Consider the following 17,276-nt stretch of genomic DNA (forward strand, 5'->3'; position numbering starts at 1 on the left):
CCATATTACACGATACTACTGTGCAGTCACTGCGGCGGAACGGCAGCGGAATCTTACTATACAGAGGTCAGGGGTCACTGTCAGACATCATACATATCCCATCACTGACAGATAATATCTTCTACACATGGGTTTTTCTCATTGATTGACATCACACCACATTGAGCCGATTCTCACACTTACGTTGTTTCTTTTCCTTCTTTCCTTCACCTTCTGAATTTTGTTGCGCTCTACTCAAAGGTATCGAAGGTATTCTGTCCTCGTGAACTGGAATATCTGATCAGAATGTAAAAAACCAAACATCAGTAACAATGTATTCTTATAGTATCTGCTTTGTATCTATAACGTAAAGTAAAGGGACGACTTATTACATGTCACTATTGTGCAGTCACTGTGGCCAAACGGCAGAGAAATCTTATTTATAAAGATTTTTTTTAAATAATTTTTTTTTTTTTTTTTTAAACAGCGAGGTGTCACCCCTATTTTTGATAGCCAGCCAATGTAAAACAGACAGCGGAGGGCTAGTATTCTCAGGCTGGGGAAAGTCCATGGGTATTTGGTTCTCCCCAGCCTAAAAAAAGCATCCCGCAGCTGCCCCAAAAAAGGTGCATCTATAAGATGAAAAGTCCCTTACTTGTAAAAAGCACTCGCCAACCCTCTTTTATTCATTTTTAACCTTAAAAAAAATCCAAAGGGATCCACCGTAAATCGTTCTCATGTACCACAATGATCCCGGATAAGGTTACTAATGTCAGCGCTCGTCTCAGCAGCTGGATTCACACACTACTGTCATTGTGTTCTGGCTGGTACAGGCACCGGCTGGTGAGTACTATCATCAGCAATGCCTGCTATTGCTGCTATCAGCGAGATCAGGCAACGCTGATGACAGTAGTAGTTATCAGCTGACACCTGACCGACTGTAATCTTCTCACCGCCAGTAACAGACGCACACTCGCATGTTGTCCAGTGTGACAGCGGGGGAACCCACAGCGGTCAGCAATGCCCTGGGCTCTGACTGGCGGTGACTTCAGTATGATTGCCGCCAGTCAGAGCCGCTGTTTCCCATACTGTCACACAGAGGATGGCATGGGAACCGCGGGATCTTTGGGCCTCCCATTCACGTAAATGGGTTTTGAACCATGCACGTTCAGAATCCCATTTGGGTATTATTCTGGTACTAAACCAAACTTTTTTTTATAAAGTTTGTCTGAATCCCAAGGAGTCGGACATCCACGCGTCCGCCCATCTCTACTAACATCTGCTCCACATGAATTATTCTCACTGACGTCACACAACATTGAGCTGATTCTCGCACTTACCTTGTGTCGTTTCCTCCTTTTCTTCATTGTCTGAGCTTTGTTGCTCTTCGTTCACATAAATTGAAGATTTCCTTTCCTCAGGAGCTGGAATTTCTGATCAGAAAGTAAAGAAATCTCTTAGTAACAATGTATTCTTATAGAATCTGCTTTGTATCTATAATGTCAGTAAAGCGACGACTTATTACATGATTCTACTGTGCGGTCACTGCGGCCAACGGCAGAGAAATCTTATACAGAGGTCAGGGGTCATTGTCCGCCATCATACATATCCCATCACTGACCGATGTCATCTGCTCCACATGAATTATTCTCACTGACATCACACAACATTGAGCTGATTCTCGCACTTACCTTGTGTCGTTTCCTCCTTTTCTTCATTGTCTGAGCTTTGTTGCTCTTCGTTCACATAAATTGAAGATTTCCTTTCCTCAGGAGCTGGAATTTCTGATCAGAAAGTAAAGAAATCTCTTAGTAACAATGTATTCTTATAGAATCTGCTTTGTATCTATAATGTCAGTAAAGCGACGACTTATTACATGATTCTACTGTGCGGTCACTGCGGCCAACGGCAGAGAAATCTTATACAGAGGTCAGGGGTCATTGTCCGCCATCATACATATCCCATCACTGACCGATGTCATCTGCTCCACATGAGTTATTCTCACTGACATCACACAACATACAGCTGATTCTCGCACTTACCTTCTCTCCTTTCCCCCATTTCTTCATTGTCAGAGTTTTGTTGCTCTATTTCCTCGTGAGCTTCATTTTCTGATCAGAAAGTAAAAACAAACTCTTAGTAACAGAATACTCTTTTAGGATCTGCTACATAAATAAAATTTCAGGTGTCAAGGTTTTTCTTATGGATTTCGGGTTTTAGCTTGGCCAATAGGCTCAATCCCATTAATCCCAACTTTCTGTTCATTCAGATCCCTGAATGACTAACCTAAGGCCGTGACAAAAAGAAGGGTGGGGGAGCACTTCTGCTAGGAAAATGCTGAAGGTCGGGCACGGATCTCCGGCGCTCCCCTCTTTTATCCCCCTCTCCCTCTTTATTTACGAATACATACACCGATCACAGACTGTTCACATGGAAGGAAACCTGTCCGTCCCCTGCTACGGTCCCCTGACTGGCCAGGTTTGCTAGCCAACTACCTGCAGAGCACTTGTGAGAACGTACAATGGCAAAAACAGAGAAAAAGATATTTTCCCACCATTTAACCCCTTCAGGAGGGGAAAAATAACAAATAGGGTAATGCCATGTGTTTCTTTCTTGAAGGTCCAGGGATCACCATTACTTTTGCTGAATTGGTTCTAGTTTTTGAGATAATTGTTAAGAGTGCTTCTCGTCCTCCTGGGAGATCTGGGGTTAGAAGATCACTACTTATTGTGAATTGCGTAAGTAAAGAGACGCCTTATTACACGATACTATTGTGCACGGACAGCAGAGGAATGTTATCATACAGAAGTCAGCGATCATTGTCAGCCATCATATATGCGACAATCCCATCACTGACAGATAACATCTGCTCCAGATGAATGATCTGGTATTCTGGGAAAACTGTACAAAATTAGCGAAATGTATAGTCGTATGGGCAACATAATTGGGATCCATGAAACATGGACAGCATAGGAGACCAATGACAGAAAAATCATGTGGAAATATTTGAGATGAAGTCAACATTCTCCTTTGTAGTGCTATAGACATGTACATACCTGACAATGGGGGCGAGCATGGCAAACTGGTAATATCATCATCTCTAATAGATGCAGGAACAGATTCTTTCTGCCTGTTTGGAAGAAGAAAAACATGTAAATCACAAGTAAATGCAGTATAATTGGGGTTACCTCAGTAGTTTAACACCAACTATAAGGCCTATTAGGACATATGAGAGTTTTAGTGGCGAAGGTTTCCTGCTTAAATCTACCTTTTATAGAGCAGTACGAAAAACTACTACAAAGAATGGCTGGCATGTATTACTACATCTCCTACAGTGTGGGCAGCACTAAACGTGCATGACTGGCTGCAGTTATAGGATGTTACCTTCAGCAGTTTCTGAAGCCTAATGACTGCTAATCATGGGGCGATGGATGCTGTAATTGATATTATGCTATTTATGTCCTATATTTGGAGTTGTACACATATATCAGCCTGGAGCTGCAAATAATGACCGTGTAGTCTACTCACATTTCTAAGATGTTTGTGCAGGATGTTTGTGTAAATTCTGCAGGTGACTTGGGATCCTCATTATTGATCCTGGTAGCGGTGGTACAAAGCTAAATGTGGACAACAAGAAGATATGAAATACTATTTTTCTTACTTTTAGATGTATTTTTTTTACTATTGTTGTATTTGTTGTTCTCATACTTACTTTAGAAAGCCATTCAGAAGAAGACGTAAAATTTTTGTACTTAAAGCTCTCATTGTCCTCCTCATCCTCTGATTCCAGATGTTTGTTTATATTATAGTGATCTACAAGACATAGGTAATGACGTATTATTAGAGGTTGTCAATATAACAGCCACCATTTATCCGTAATATTAATGGGAACCGATTGTCTCAAACTATGGTAGACGAGACAAGCAGCTGCTTAATCTAGATGACGTCTTCTGCTTACTGATAGAGAAGCTTGTGTCCACGTTTGATGCAACCTGAGGAACATAATCCGGCTTCTGACTTACAAGGTTGTCAAAGTCTAAGCCAGTCAGGAATGGATGACTCTTGATCTCAAATGTTCCTGCTGGAAAATACAAAACAAAAGTGTTGCGGATATTGTCAGAGACTCTTCCATATCTGAACTGTTTAACTTAATTTGAACTTATGACGTTTCTGAGCAAACATGAAAGAAATGTACTAAAAGTCATATTATGAAGAATTAGAAATGGATGAGCTGATAGAGAAGTGCTGATTCTCATAGACATGAGCGATATGTCCTATGTGTAATAAGCAGATTGTTACCTGTCCCAAGTCTTTGTTCAGGATTTTTTATCAGCAGGTCAGTGATGAGGCACTGAGCATCAAAGGGAGGAATGGGTTCACAATCCCAACGTAGGTGTCCTGTTATATAGAAAATTACAGAAAATGAAACATCTTTATTGGACTGTAATATAAAGCTAAAGAAATACTGTGTTTTCTGGCGTATAAGACTACTTTTTAACCCCTGAAAATCTTCTCAAAAGTCGGGTATCGTCTTATACGCCAGGTGTCGTCTTATAGGGCAGGTGCGGAGTAATCTGCGGTTACCGCATATTGTGGGGGGAGCGACCCCAATGACAAGGAGAGGGGGCACCTCACCGGGAAGGTGTAAGTGAAGCAGAGGCAGAGAAGGAGGTAATAGGATTCAAGGGTGAGCCAGATGAGTGAAAGGAGTGTTTTTCTAGGCACAGCACCGCTCTCTCTCTCTTATTTGCATAACCCTGGCATCCCAGACGCTGACAGTTTGCTTCACTTACACCTTCCTGGTGAGGCGCTCCCTCACCTCGTCATCGGGACCACTCCCCCCCACTATATACGTCGACCGCAAATTGCTCGGCACCCACCCTATAAGACGACACCCGGCATATAAGACAACCTCCGACTTTTGAGAAGATTTTATATTTTAACTGGAAAAGTTGGGGGTCGTCTTATACGCCCAGTCGTCTTATACGCCGGAAAATACGGTAGGTGAACAAATGTAACCACCCAAAGCAATGATTGGATTATTCCACTTACCACCGACAATATTTTCTTCAATCTCGGTCAGGGTTTTCCCATCAAATGGTACAGATCCCACAAGGAATTGATGTAGTATGATCCCCATTGCCCACCAGTCAACAGGTCTTCCATAGCCTTTCTTCAGGATGACCTCTGGGGCCATAAAATGTAGGGTACCGCAGACCTGGAAACCAACAGAAGAAAGAGATGAGATTTATCATTCCATTATGATGACAAGTTCTCACCATAAAAACACAATGACAGAAGATAAAATATCAGCGGAAAAGATCTCTAGAAAAGAAGAATGCAGAGAAGAAAGAGTGTGATGAGATTAGTAAAGAACAAGCTGCGTTTCTGTAAGTGATGCCGACCTCATGGTCCCGGAACTCTCTGCTGATCTCCTCTGCTGATTGATTGTAGATGTTGTTTTTTGGTATCATGACACCAAGTTTTGAAGCACCAAAATCAGTAACTTTAATGTGTCCAGTAGATGTTATCAGGAGGCTGTGGAAGAAAAGATGGTTTTAGCCTTGCAGACTATATGGAAATAAATGATAACTTCCTATATCAAACTAGAGGGGGCACTTACTTCCCTGGCTTCAGGTCTCTGTGGACCACACCATAGCTGTGCAAGTATTCTACAGCCAGAACCGCTTCTGCAAAGTACAAGCGGGCCAAGGGGACAGATAAAGGACCCCGGGTGTCTAATAGCATCTGACAGTCTCCACCTGTAGAAAAAAAGAAATATGACGGGTGAGGGGTTAATAAAGCAGATCACCATGATGTACAATGGGAAGTGAGCCGAGATATTTGGCAGGAGAGAATATATACAGATATAATTAATAGTGCACATAATATTAGACTAAAGTAGTGGTGAAATGTGGTCCATGTAACTAAGAACAAAGTGATATCACATCTTGTCCACAGCTGAAGATACTAACTATCTATCCATCCATGCATCTATTTATCCATCTATCCATCCATCCATGCATCTATTCATCCATCCATCCATGCATCTATCTATCTATCTATTATCTATCTATCTATCTATCTATCTATCTATCTATCTATCTATCTATCCATCCATCCAAGCCCTTTAGTATTCTCACCAGCAATATACATTTTATGGCCATTTCATAGTATGATGCCCCTACAGATGCTGACAATAGATAAAGCACTATTCCCCGGCCCCATGGCCACGGCGTGCTGCTCTGGTCAGTCCGGTGTGAGTGCTGTGACTACTTGGCCCCTGCTGTGTACGGAGTCTCAGACCACAGTCTCACGACCACGGGCTGAATGCTGGACCGGGGGCTTTCGGCCTCCTGATGCCCCATTCTGTTCAGCTGTGTTCACATTCTGAGGATGCGGCCATGCTGAAATTGTGATGACCGGAGGAGTGATGTGGCCCAATGCCAAGTGATGCTGGGCCCCTAGAACTCATGGGCCCCATAGTACCCCTGCTCACAGAACAATTAATTTCCGGGCATGGAGGTCATATATAACCTATAGTAAATGCTCTGTGGTGATGGACCCAAGTCCTAATGATATGATAAGATGTCAGCAGACGTGGACGGACTATAATAGAATACACGTGTCCTACCTTCTGCATACTCCATGACCATACAGAGGTGAGATGTAGATGGAAAGGAGCAGAGCATGGAGGCCACAAAGGGACAATCACAGAATGTTAAGATGTCCCTTTCCAGATAAGCGCCATCCACCTCGCCTATAATATCCAGGACCTGCTTGGTCATTTTCTTCATTGCAAAGGTCTGATGTAAGTCTTTATGGCGCGCTAGGTAGACGGAGCTGGAGAAAAGCACAATCCATGGTAAATAATCAATCCTTATTAACAGCCCATCTAGAGAAGTCATTATATGATCTTCTGTACTAATTTCTTGGAGTCCGTCAGTCACTGGAGATACAATTCTAGAAATTAATAATATAGCACTGCACTCGCAAGTATGACCCCGGCCTAAGGCATAATAAATGGAGGGGATGGAAGTAGTTAAATAATAATGGAGCCCATTCTACCCACCTGTCCGAGGCTCCCACCTGTCCATCCCTGCAGGTCTCCATCCTCCGGGCCAGGCTTTGGTTGCTCTGGCGCCCCCTTCTGGTGCTGAGGCAGTGATTGGACTCACGGGGTCATGGTGGAGGGTGCAGATGTCATTGACGTTAATATCGTGTCAATCCTCCCGTGACCGTGTGCAGCCGATTACTCTTATCAGCTCCATAATGGACCCAAGAACCAAAGTCTGCTGAGGAGGAAGCTCTGGTGGAGGCGGCAGCATAAGAACCGATGGGGTCTAGGACAAGTGACTGTAATATGTTATATCAATCTCGTTCCTTAAGGGTTTGTGCCCACATTAAGTATTTGCAGCAGAAATGTTTCCACCACATCTGCATTTCTAAGCAGGAAAAACGATGCGTCAAATATTACTGTATGTGTGGAATCTGCAGAAAAAACGCTGAAAGAATTGACCTGCTGCAGAGTTAAATGGAAAGATAATCACCGTGTGCACGAGACTTCAGGGATCTCAGTCACTTTTCTGGCATCATGAGATCCCTCAGGTTTTGTAACAAATCTGAGCAGAAAAAAACACAAAAACTGTGAGAAGTCTGCGATGTGTGCACAGGTCCTTACAGTGCGACCTGTTCTAGGTCCGTACGCTGCACTGTATAGAAATAGTGAGAATTGGATGTGGACGGTGATGTGGACTCCGATCATTTCCCTATGATAACGCTGAGCGGCAGAGCACAGAGCCAGAAGTGTTGTCATAGGGAACCCTGAGCAATGTGGATTACACCAACAGAAATCTCACCCAAAACCTCCAGCACCGATCAGTTTCGATGTTTTAAAGTCGCTTATATGCGGCATTCTCGCTGGGATCAACGATTCAATCGCTCCCTATAAAAAATAAGAAATGATATTCAGATAAGAAAACTGCAAGAAAAAAGCTCCAGATACAAAACGTCTTCCTCCAATATTATGTCCCAGCGGATTCACAGTGATTGACTGCACAAGCAGAGCGCTCCGCAGACACCGAGGTCATTTAACCCCTGAAGGAACAGGGGCTATTTCCGTTTTTTCCTCCCCTTCTTCCCAGAGCCATAACTTTAGTTTTCGGTCATTATGGCCTAGTGAGGGCTTGTTTATTTGTGGGACGAGTTTTATGTTGGAATTACACCATTGCTTTTACTATATCCTTCACTGAAAAGCCAGATAAAAATTCTAAGTGTGGCGAAATTGCAACAAAGTGCAATTCCTCAATTGTTTTTCTTTTTTTTTTTTTACCACTTTCGCTAAATGCTAAAACTGACCGGCGATGATGATTCTCCAAGTCATTACAAGTTCACAGACACCAAACATGTCTCGGTTCTTTTTTATTTAAGTGGTGAAAAAAATCCAAAGCTTTTCAAAATAAAAGAAAAAAATGGCGCCATTTTCTGAGACTCGTAGCGTCTCCATTTGTCGTTATCTGGGTGAGGGATTATTTTTTGCGTGCTGATCTGACGTTTGATACCATTTTGGGGTAGATACGATGTTTTGATCGCCCGTTATTGCATTTTATTGCAATGTTGCAGCAACCAAAAGTGTAATTCTGGCGTTATGATTTTGTGCTTGTTACGCCATTTACTGATCATATTAATTCTTCTTACATTTAGATATATCAGGCGTTTCCGAAAGCGGCAATATCAAATATGTCTATTTTTTTTGTTTGTTTTATTTTGAATGGGGCAAAAGGGGGATAATTTGGACTTATATTTTTATTATATATATATATATATATGTATATATATATATATATATATATTTGATACTTTTTACTTGCTTCAATAGTTTCCATGGGAGACTAGAAGCTGCGATCCTCCGATCACTGGTGTTGCACATAGCGGGGGTTCAGCTCTGCTATGTGCAGCAAACATGCTCATCTGCTATGTGCACCGACCACCGGGGGGCGCTCACAGCAGTGTGACAATGACAATCCCAGGGGTCTCCTGCCGAGAGCTAAGACGCACTTCCTGCGCAGCCATGTTACATGCCACTTTCGGCGTTTGAAAGCTGCATTTAACGTATTAAAAGCTGCCAGTGGATCGCGATTCCACCCGCGGCTGTTATAACTGGATCAGCTGTCATATGCCGGATAAGATGGGGGAGGTCATGGACATAGCACTTCATAGGTCATTAAGGGGAGAGTCCATACACCGGAATCATTGCACAGTGCTGAATAATATGGTAGATCACTTATGAAAACTTAAAGGGAATTCTGTCAGCAGGTTTTTTTTATATGTAATCTAAGAGCAGCATGATGTAAGGGCTGAAATCCTGATTCTAGCGATGTGTTACTTACCAGGATGTGTGTCGTTTTATTACAATTAGTGTTTAATCAGCAAGAGATTATCACTATAGGTCTAATCTTGTGCCGCGTCGTCCTATTGCTCTGTGTGACCCTGCCCCACCACAGATTAGCGGATTTCTGCTTATTCACATTGTACTGTACACAGAAAGCTGCCAGTCAATGGTGTGGGCGAGCTTATACAGGGCTCAGCATTCAGAGCTCTGCTAGATCTTCTGCAGAAAAGTGTGATTTTATCACAACTATTCCACCCAGTAAAGTAGGTGACATCGCTGGAATCGGGGTCCCTGCCCCTACATCATGCTGCTGTCAGATGGGTAGCAGTAACCTGGTGCCAGATTCCGTGTAGTATAAGTGCTATTATCTAACACGCTGGGATCATCTACATTTAGAATAGAGATGTCCCCTGGTTATATGGGGCTAATACTGGGTGCGTCATTCACACCCCATGATCTGGTGATATACAGACATCCCCTCTAGGATACTCACAGCGGCAGGTTCTTGGATCTCCGGGATCTCATGGATTCCACTGTCAGGAATCGCCAGCACAGTTGGATCTAAAACAGTGATAAAACGATGAAGAAATAAAGTGTATTAGACGACATCAATCCTACATACACAATAGAGCAATCTACAGGAGAAATAACGGCCGTCTGTAAATGGGGATATCACTAATTATATGGGGGGTGTAAATATGAGGAGCACATCGCCCTCACTGTACATGTGAGTGATGGGAAGAGAGACCTCAATATGCAGATTAGCCTGGAAGTGCAGGAGGGCGGGGTCACTGCACTACGACGGCTTCTGCCACGCCCCCAGTGCACTTCCATCCAGGTTGGTGTTTGGCTTCTACGTTAGATTCTCCTGTCATTAGAGGGTAATGGGCCGTGCAGTCCGAGCAGCACTTCCCATGTACCATGTGCGGGCAGGTCCCTGTAAATCCGCCATTGTCCCCTGTAGAATATCTGGAGATCCCTTCTAGAAGGTCGGGTGATTGGCTTACCTGTGGTCAGATCGCTGCTCAGATCCCGCTGACTCGTATTCGGGTCAGGGATCATTTCCGGGTGTAGGTTTTGCCCATCTTCGGTGTCGCCTTCTGCTGTTTCCTAATAGTTAGAATATATAGATTTAATATGTGGAAGATTTCACTAAATCACCAAATCCATGAATCGGGGAGCACGAAACCTGCATTTACAACTATACAGATAATGCGCCATGTGTTCTCTCATTTAGGTGGATTAAGAGAAATTAAGATTGAAAAATCAAATGTTCAGTGTAAACTTCTCTGCACCGAGACCCCAGAGCCGTGTTACCTGCGCTCCTTATATCCTGCAGGGGCGTAACTACCACGGTCGCTGCTGCTACCGGGCCCGGCAGGTCAGGGGCCCGGCAGGTCAGGGGCACCCGACTCCCACCGCCGCATTCAACTATGCCGGCGTCTATGATGCAGATACAGTAGAAAGCAACAGGGCCGGTGTTAGGGACCATTCTGGGGGGGGATGGGGGACATGCGGGCTGTGCTATATACTACGCTAGCTGTGCTATATACTACCCGGGCTGTGCTATATACTACACGTGCTGCGCTATATACTACGCGGGCTGTGCTATATACTACGCTAGCTGTGCTATATACTACACGTGCTGCGCTATATACTACCCGGGCTATGCTATATACTACGCGGGCTGTGCTATATGCTACGCGGGCTGTGCTATATACTACGCGGGCTGTGCTATATACTACGCGGGCTGTGCTATATACTACGCGGGCTGTGCTATATACTACGCGGGCTGTGCTATATACTACGCGGGCTGTGCTATATACTACGCGGGCTGTGCTATATACTACGCGGGCTGTGCTATATACTACGCGGGCTGTGCTATATACTACGCGGGCTGTGCTATATACTGTGCGGGCTGGGCTATATACTGTGCGGGCTGTGCTATATACTACGTGGGCTGTGCTTTATACTACGCGGGCTGTGCTTTATGCTGTTCGGGCTCTGCTATATACTACTCGGGCTGTGCTATATGCTACGCGGGCTGTGCTATATACTGTGTGGGGTGGGCTATATACTACGCGGGCTGGGCTATATACTATGCGGGGTGTGCTATATACTACACGTGGTGGGCTATATACTACGCGGGGTGGGCTATATACTACGCCGCTGGCTGGGCTATATACTGTGTGGGCTGGGCTATATACTACTCGGGCTGTTCTATATGCTACGCGGGGTGGGCTATATACTACGCGGGGTGGGCTATATACTACACGGGGTGAGCTATATACTACGCGGGGTGGGATATATACTACACGGGGGGCTATATACTACGCGGAGTGGGCTATATACTATGCGAGGTGGGCTATATACTACGCCGCTGGCTGGGCTATATACTGTGTGGGCTGTGCTATATACTACGCGGGCTGTGCTATATACTATGTGGGGCGGGCTATATACTACGCGGGATGGGCTATATACTACCCAGGATGGGCTATATACTACGCGGGATAGGCTATATACTACGCGGGATTGGCTATATACTACGCGGGATGGGCTATATACTACGCGGGATGGGCTATATACTACGCGGGGTCGGCTATATACTACGCGGGGTCGGCTATATACTACGCGGGGTCGGCCATATACTACGCGGGGTCGGCTATATACTACGCGGGGTCGGCTATATACTACGCGGGGTCTGCTATATACTACGCGGGGTCTGCTATATACTGCGGGGGGCTGTATTATACTGTATGGGAGAGGCTGTTTTATATACTATGGGGGGTTTATTATATTCTATGGGGGAGGCTGTTTTATATCCTCTGTGGCTGTGTTATATAATATGGGGGTACATTATGCATTAAATTCTATGGGGGAAGCTGTGTTATATACTATGGGGTGCATTATATTCTATGGGGGAGGCTGTTATATACTATGGGGGGCTATGTTATATACTATGGGGAGGTGGTCTGTATTATATTCTATGGGGGCTACATTAAATACTATGGGGACGTGGGCTCTATTATATTCTATAGGGGGCTACATTATATTTTATGGGGGGCTGTATTAGATTTTATGAGGGAGGATTGCATCATACTCTATGATGGGCTAAGGTATATTCTATGGGGAAGTAGGCTGTATTACATTCTATTCGGGGCTACATTATATTCTATGGGGGGGCTGTATTTTATTTATATTCTATGCGGGGGGATTGCATCATAATCTGAGTGGGCTGCATTATACTATATGAGGGGGCTGCATTATATTCTATGGGGGTGTTACATTATACTCTGTGGGGTGGCTGCATTATACTGTATTGAGTACTATGAAGAATACATTATATTATAGAGAACTATGGGGTGCATTATACTATAGGAAGTGATTTGTATGACATGGATGATGATGGTGTGCATTATACTATATGGAGCACTATGAGGAGTATATTATACTATATGGAGGACTGAGGAGTGTATTATGCTATATGGAGCACTATGAGGAGTGTATTGTAATATATGGAGGACTATGAGGAGTGTATTTTAATATATGAAGGATTATGATGAGTGTATAATATTATATGAAGTGCTATGAGGAGTGTATAATACTATATGAAGGACTATGAGGAGTGTATTATACTATATGGAGGACTGAGCACTGTATTATACTATATGGAGCACTATGAGGAGTGTATTTTAATATATGAAGGATTATGAGGAGTGTATAATACTATATGAAGTGCTATGAGGAGTGTATAATACTATATGAAGGACTATGAGGAGTGTACAATACTATATGAAGGGCAATGAGGAGTGTATTATACTATGGGGAGTGTATTATACTATATGAAGGACTATGGGGAGTGTATTATTTTAAATGGATGACTGTGAACTGTGCAGTATATTATATAGAGGGCTATGGGGGTGCATTATATTATAAGGAGGACTATGGGGGTGCATTATACTTCTTATATGCATCCCCATGATTTCTATCTAAGCCCCTAATGAGTATAATGGTTTATTTTCTTTTATACATTACAAAGCAGCAGCAGTACGGGGGCACATATATATCAGGATGGCCCCATTATGGTCTGGTATATATATTTGTCCCCTGTACTATATCTGACTGTTGATCTGGAGAAGATCAGAAAACAAGGACGTGTGACAGAGAAGAAGACGGCTCCTTACCAGGCGTTCCGATGAGCGGGCCGGACCTTCCAGTACAGACAGGACTTTTTGGACGATTTCCTTAATAGAAGAAAAATCGCCATTTTGAAATCTTGTTTCAGCCTATAAAAAAGAAAAGAAAGAAAAATGAAAATCCTGAGGTGAGGGAGGTCACAATGAAGGCGGCCATTTTATGTGACATTTGCTCCTCTGTCTGCAGATACAATGACGCCATATCTGGGGATTAGTGGTGTTTTATATTGGAGGAAAAGAAGAAACTTCTATCCCGCCATTATTATCTATTATTATGGAGAAGATTTGTGCGGAGCGTCCGCCACTTACCTGCTGTAGTAATGTCCTGATGTTCTGAATTAAATCGCTCAGATATTCTGAGGTGAGTTGATCTCGGTAGTATTTGTTCAGGCAGTCCCTTACTAGCCCCATCACCAGCCGGTGAGTGAAGCTGAGGACACCATCGGGTGGTAGAAGCTCAAAGTCAGGGAAATTGTTGAGAACAATCCCCCATAGTGCGTCTACCTGAAGTTTATCTAGAAGATAGTCAGCCATAGCGAGTAAGTGCAAGTGCGCACAGTTCACCAGCTATAGAGTCAAACAATAGCAAGTAAGTGCAAGTTCACACAGTTCACCAGCTATAGAGTCAAACAATAGCAAGTAAGTGCAAGTGCTCACAGTTCACCAGCTATAGAGTCAAACAATAGCAAGTAAGTGCAAGTGCTCACAGTTCACCAGCTATAGAGTCAAAAAATGACACCCGTGACACTGTGCAAGTTCTATAAATAGAGCCTGTGTTCCGTGATGTCATAATAGCTGACAATCAGTGATGTCATAATAGCTGACAATCAGTGATGTCATAATAGCTGACAATCAGTGATGTCATCATTGAATCTTGTGATATAATCTTCATGGATGGCTCTGTACAAATAGATGCTGCCTAGTAATTCTGAAAGTGGAAAACCATAGAATGAATTATGTCTCCCTGTTATTATGGACGTTCTATTTCATTTCCAGCTTGAACACAACCAGGATAAGGGGATGTTCACATGATGCATTTTTTCAGCATTTTATTCTACCCCTAAAACCAGAGTGGTAGAAGGAAAACCGCTACGTACAATACTCGCGTTTTTGCAGCATTTTGTTTTTTCTTTCATTCAGTTGAATGGGTGAAAAACGCTGCAAAACTGAAAGAATTGACAAACTTCAAATAAAAAACGGAAGAAAAAAATGCAACGTGTGATTGAGAGTTTAGAAATCTCATTCTCTGCTACTGTAAAATGCAAGTTTTTTTTTTCCACAGAAGGAAATAAGTCTGAAAACCCCCTAGGGTTAGGCATATTCATGTTATAAGCTGGAACTCACAGGCTGTGTCAGTGCGACATTGACAGACTCAGGCACTGCAGGACACAAGTACTGCAATGTATGAGAGCAGCAATCAGAGTAACAATTATACATGTCCCACAGTGAGACCAAGTATAAAAGTGAAAAAGAAACAACAAAAAAGTAAAATAAAACATGTAAAAAAAAGCGCACACAAATCACGGAAAGCCATTTTGCCACTGAAAACGCAGCATTTGTAATAAAAACTAAACAAGAAATGTGCACATAATTGGCTTTGCCACATCCGGAACAACCCACTCTATAAAACTGGCATGTTATTTATTCCATTTGTTGAACATCGTAAAAAAAATAAATAAAACACTTGCCAAGAATGTAGCTTCTTAATCAGTGACTCACAGAAAAGTGAATGAAAACTGATGAAAAAGTCATATGTAAAAAAAAAAAAATAGTATAAATGAAAACGCCAAACCGTCCCGCAAAAAAATAATTCATAATTCGGCAAAATAATAAAAAAAAGATACAGTTCTCAGAATACTATGATGCAAAAACAAATTCATTTTTGTAAAATAATATTTTTGGTGTGTAAAAATAGCAAAGCATAAAAAATAAAAATCTGTTATCAACCCGACAAACAAATTGGTCTCCCTTATTTGTGCCGATCTCCGGCAGAGCAGCATGGGAAAGTGAACAGACATTTTCCCACGCTACACCGTTCAGCGCGGGTCAGGCCGGCAGGGAGGGCAGCATTAGTGACGTCACCAGAAGTCACTGATACTGTGCGGCAGCGTCTCCTCATTCCCCAGCAGCTGGGGCGGTAGCATCTTAGCACCGGCCTGGTTGCAAACTGCATATCCTCCAGATATGGATTACTGCATTGGGGCCCATCGACGGACAGACTGCAGTTTTCAGTATGTCAGGGGGTGCTGTTTAACTGGTATCACGTTTGGGGGTTTCCCAATATATAGGACCCCTAAAGACACTTCAAACATGGATAGGTCCCTAAAACAATAAATTTTGTAAATTTCATTGAAAAAAATGAAAAACTACTGCTACATTTTTAAACCTCCTAAATGGCTAGCAAAATGAAAGAGCATTTTAGAAATGGTGCTGATATAAAGCAGACATGAGAGAAATGTTATTTATTAATGTTTTGCTGTGGTATGACTATCTGGATTAAAGAGATAATCATTCAAAGTTTGCAATTTTTTTTTACATCTTTCTAAAATTTCTGATATTTTTTTTATAAATAAGCATAAAACATATTGACCTAAATTTACCATTATCATAAAGTATAATGTGTCATGAAAAAACAATCTCAAAATCACTGGGATTTATTGAAGCGTTCCAGAGTTATTAACACATAAAGTGACACTGGTCCGATTTAAAAAAAAAAAAAAAATGGCTCCGTCACTAAGGGGTTAATAAAGATGGCAAACTGTGTTTAGTGATTAATTTCATTAAAAGACTTTTTTCTGTCTTGTCTTTTTTTCACCCATTACCAACTATAGGATTAGTAATGGATAGATGTCTTATTGACACCTCTCCATTACTAAACAGGCTTGAGGTCACCTTACAATGCAAATGTGACATTAACGTCCCATTACCCCACTTGCCACCACTACAGGGCAGTGGGAAGAGAGAGGCTATGTGCTGGAATTGGGGCATCTTACAGATGCGCCGTTTCTGGGGCGGCTGAGTGCTGATGTTTGTAGCCATGGGGTGCAATATCCATGGTCCCTTCCTAGGCTATGCATATCAGCCCACAGCTGTGTCTGTATTGCCTTTTCTGGTTTTTAATTATAGTGGGACCCCACGTCATTGTTTTGGGGGGGTCCCCCATTTTTAATAGCCAGTAAAGGATTAAATATACAACTGCGGGCTGATATTCATAGCCTGGGAAGATCCATGGGTATTAACCCATTTCCAGGCTAGAAACATCGGCCCCAGTCGCTGGCTTTCCCTCTCTGGTTTTAAAAATTGTGCTGGAGCCCATGCCAGTTTTTCCCCCCAAAATAATCTTTTATTAATTACATACATGTCCCCTAATTTGCACACACACTACTAATTGTATTGTCACCAACATCTGTATTTCTACCTATTCTGCATGGATAAATTGAAGGATGGATGGACTCATTGAAGTATGAATGGATGGATGGCTGGCTTGAAGGATGAATGGCTGGCTTTGTGGAAGGATGGATGGATCCATGGAAGGAGGGATGGATTTGTGGAAGGATGGATTCATTCGTGAAAGAATTTATGGATTTGTGAAAGGATGGATGGATCTGTGGAAGGGAGGGAGGGATGGATTCATGGAAGAATGGATGGATTCATGGAAGGAGGGTTGGATTCATGGATGACAAAAATGCAGTTATAGTTGGTAACCCACA

The 17,276-nt window shown here is 42.8% G+C and overlaps 1 long non-coding RNA gene across 1 annotated transcript; it reads right to left on the reverse strand.

Moving 5' to 3' along the window:
- Positions 1 to 7,853: 7,853 nt before the first annotated feature.
- On the reverse strand, positions 7,854 to 13,652 carry LOC138648785 (uncharacterized). The gene is made up of 4 exons (XR_011315191.1): positions 13,555 to 13,652; positions 10,378 to 10,480; positions 9,864 to 9,931; positions 7,854 to 7,924 (listed from the first exon to the last, which is right to left on the reverse strand). It is a non-coding gene; the product is annotated as an uncharacterized lncRNA (long non-coding RNA).
- Between the last annotated feature and the right edge of the window lie 3,624 nt (positions 13,653 to 17,276).

Source organism: Ranitomeya imitator, chromosome 9 (genome assembly GCF_032444005.1).
Source record: "Ranitomeya imitator isolate aRanImi1 chromosome 9, aRanImi1.pri, whole genome shotgun sequence".
NCBI classification, from domain to species: Eukaryota; Metazoa; Chordata; class Amphibia; order Anura; family Dendrobatidae; genus Ranitomeya; species Ranitomeya imitator.